This window comes from Tupaia chinensis, unplaced genomic scaffold (genome assembly GCF_000334495.1).
Source record: "Tupaia chinensis unplaced genomic scaffold, TupChi_1.0 Scaffold000316_1, whole genome shotgun sequence".
Taxonomy (NCBI): Eukaryota; Metazoa; Chordata; class Mammalia; order Scandentia; family Tupaiidae; genus Tupaia; species Tupaia belangeri.
Window position 1 is genome coordinate 5157909 of NW_006159809.1, and position 3627 is coordinate 5161535.

The window sequence follows — 3627 nt, forward strand, 5'->3', positions numbered from 1 at the left end:
GGTTCAACTTTGTAACCTATCCGCTGGCCACTGGCTGCTGGCTGCAGGTGTGTGTGCTCCTGGGCTGAGTCAGAGGTGGCCCCAGATGCATTCCTGACTCTGGCCCCCCACCCAAAATGAGCCAGGAGACAGGTAAATAGCTTAAGGTTAACCCTTCCCACGCTGCAGAGGAAGGCAGTCACACAGTTCCAAGGGCTCTGGAACCAGCCAGGAGTGCTCAGGGAGCCTGGGGTGATACTGGACATGGGGCTCCCTATCGGGGGATACCCCTCAGAGGGGCAGCAGGGCCTGAGCTGGGTCTGAAGGATGGGGTTGGGGCTCTGATATGGTAGGGGCAGGACCAGGGGAGGCACATCCCACAGAGTTCCCTGGGAGGGAGGGTGACACCTGGCTTATTTCATGGCATGTTCCCGGCATCCCCACTTCTGGGGCTGGGGCTACCATCAGCCAGTGCTGATTGCTAACTTCAGCTTCCGTGATGGTCCTGGAGACCCCCGCCCCCAGGGCTCTGACTCCCCATCCCAGACACCCTCCCACCTCACCAAGGGAGTCCCTGCCAACAGCTCTGGTTCCTGGGGAGGAGCCCCCAGATGAGAGAGCTGCCCGTAGGGCCCTGCAGCTGCAGCAGCCCCAGCTGGCTCCCCGCTCTGGGCTCCCAGGGTGCTCCTTGCCCAGCCTTCTTTCTGCCCTTCTCTCCCCCCAGAGCTGTGTATGGTCACAGCAAGTTGCCGCCTCTCCCCTCTCGACCCACTCCCCTAGACTCTGGCTTGCCTGACTGTTGCTGTTGTGCCCCCAGCCCCTACTCCGTCCCCCTGCAACCCCACCCAGGAGGTGTGTGGTTCTGCTGCCAACCAAGTGGCCTTAGTTCTTACTCGTCAGCCCATCTGAGCCACTGGGGGACCCTGAGAGCACAGCCCAGACCCTTTGTTCCCACCTCAGAGACCTGGGAGTGAGGTGGGGCAGCAGCAGGCCTTCCCGCGGAACCTGAATCACTCGTGTCTCCCTGAAGGTCTAAGGCCAGGGCCAGGCAGTGGCCAGGATGGGACTCCCTTGGAGGAGCCTGAGTGTCACACCTCAGAGAGCTGGCCTTCAAGGGGGACATTTGGTTATTGTGGTGGGGACAGCAGGTCTGGTTGTCAGGCAACACAGGGGGCCCTGCTACAGCTCCCCAACCCTGCCAAGCCCAGGGGTGAGGGCCCCAGTGGACATCCACCAGAGCTAAAGATGGCAGGCACTAGGCCCAACACCGGCCTGTGGCCAGAGAGCTGGAGAGTCCTAGCAGATGATCAGCTGAGTTGTCCCAGGGTAGGAGTGAGAGGCTATGACCCAGGGTCAGCACCGCATGGGCAGTTGGGAGAGCTAGACCCTGGGAGGTCACCCACGTCCAGTTGCCAAGCCCACAACTTCCGAACCCTCTTCAGGGCTCACCCTCAGAATGCTCTGTCTGCCTGGTGTCCCTGGCTGCTGGGGTCTGCAGCACCCTCTGCCACTGCTCTGCTCCTTGGGCAGATCCCCTAAGGCCACCCAGGACTTGTTCCCTTCTCCTGCCCCTCGAATGTGCCTGTTCCCCAGGACTTGGCACCCTCTCCTCCATCTGCTCTCCCGGGCAAGCGCCTCCTCCCTGGAGGCCTTGGCTGGACTTGCACATCTCAGCTCCCTCTCCTGCCCAGAGCTCCAGAGCCTGTGCCCCGCCCCCACTTCCCAGGCCTCCCCACCTGGGGAACCCACAGGCTCCCTCCATGACTCCACATGGCCCCCGAGCCCACCTCCCCCACCTGACCCATCCCTCCGTATTCCTTGCCTTTGAGAATGACGTCATCAGCCACCCAGCTCCTGAGCTAGAATTAGGAGTCATCCAACGCATAGTCATCCTTGCCACCTCCCTCCCACCCCCACGTGGGATTGGTCATCAACTCCTATGGATTCCATCTTCAGAAGGCTCCTCAGCATACCTTCCCACCTGCCCCTCCGACAGCATGCATCGCATGCATCCCAGGGCAGGACCTGCCCCTCTCTGATGACAGCTGTTTCCCAGGAGGCTTCCTGCCCTCTCTGTTGCCCCTCAGGCACTGCCACCAGAGAGACCTTCTGAAACAGAGTCTGGGGCATGCTCCCCCTCTCCGTTCAGAGTCCTTCCATGGCTCTCTACTGCTCTCAGACAAAATGCTGGCACCTTCGCGTAGCCCACCAGGCCCACCTGTCCCAGTCCTGCCGCCGTCTCCTGTCACATTTCTATCTTGTCCATCGCATACCCACTCCCATCCAGGCCGTGCTAGCCAGCTGTTTCCCCTTCACCTCCCGACCTTTGCCTGCCTGCTCTTATCCAGATCCTCCATTTTCTTCCTGGCCCACCTCCTCTGAGAAGTCTTCCTTCCTTGCTCCTTCATCAGTAAATCGCAACCCCACCCCCTCCCCAGTTTCCATGGCACCTTGCTTATCTCTCTGGAATCCATCTGCTTTCATTGTCTAACTCCTCCCTAGACTTGGAGCTTCTCAAGGGCACAGGCCAGTCTCGTCTATCTCTGTGTGCCCAGCCCGGGTGTATGGAGCTGGTGGCCATGAACATCTGTTGACTTGAGGGCAGACCGAATTGAAATTCGAGAGAAACTCAGAATGCCAGCTCTGTCCCCAAGCCCCTGCTCCTGAGCGCCTCAACCCCCTCCCCAGAAGCCTTCCCACTGCCTGCATCTCCCTCAACTTCCCCTCCTACCTGCTGCCCTCAGCATGGAGGGGAGCCCTGGGAGCCTGGGGTGCAGAGAGGGAGGCCGCAGTCTTCCCCCGGACCAGCACTCTCTGGGGAGTGGGCACAGTGGGCCGTGGCCCTGGGCCGTGGGCCTCCACCGTGGTGGTGAGCAGCCTCACTGATTTTAATGCGGGCCTCAGTGCTTCAGTGAAAGCCGGCATGGGAAGTTGCTAATAATGGCACTAAAATAAAATATGCTACATCTGTTATGGGTAGCAGAACAAAATTAGCTGCTCACACCTCTGACATCCAAGATGTCTTAACTTAAAATACTCCTTGGCTTACTTTACATCATTTACTGATTATATTTAAAAGAAATACAATTTTGCAATTACTGTTCTTTCCAGCGTGATATCTATGCATCATTTTCCTTTTATGTTTATATATTTCTCCTTCATTAGTGCAGTCTGAAGGGTGATTAGGATTCTTCAAACATTTTACAGAGGTTAAACGTTGATTAAGATTTAATTATTACTGTAAATAGCTTGGAATGACATATGGTGCAAAAGCCTGACATATGTGCATTTGAATAAATGAAGTGCTATTTCCCAGGATGCCTCAGTAGCTGTTTAACAGCTTTCCCGAAGGGTTATGTTACACCTCATGGTAAGATTGCTGGGATGTTATATTTTGTTGGTTTTTGCAGCTGAAAGCTAAGAACAGTTTTCCAGTTTTTTAAAAACATTGAATATTTTAAATACCTAAATTGTTTTGCACAAATTTTTGCTAATTTGTCTAACTAGGTTAAACATTTTCAAAAGCATTTAGATTTTTAAGCGTGGGCGCTGTGCATTGTGTCAGTGGCAGCGTGGGGACGAGGGGAGCCGGAGGGGTGGAGGGGCCTCGGGGGCTGGCCACGGGGGGGAGGGAGAAGGGGGGTTGAG

General features: G+C 56.4%; 1 protein-coding gene across 2 annotated transcripts in view; it reads left to right on the forward strand.

The window, feature by feature from the left end:
• Window positions 1-3627, forward strand: part of SFXN5 (sideroflexin 5) — a 133500-nt gene that overhangs the window by 126067 nt on the left and 3806 nt on the right. The gene's annotated exons all lie outside the window — the stretch shown is intronic.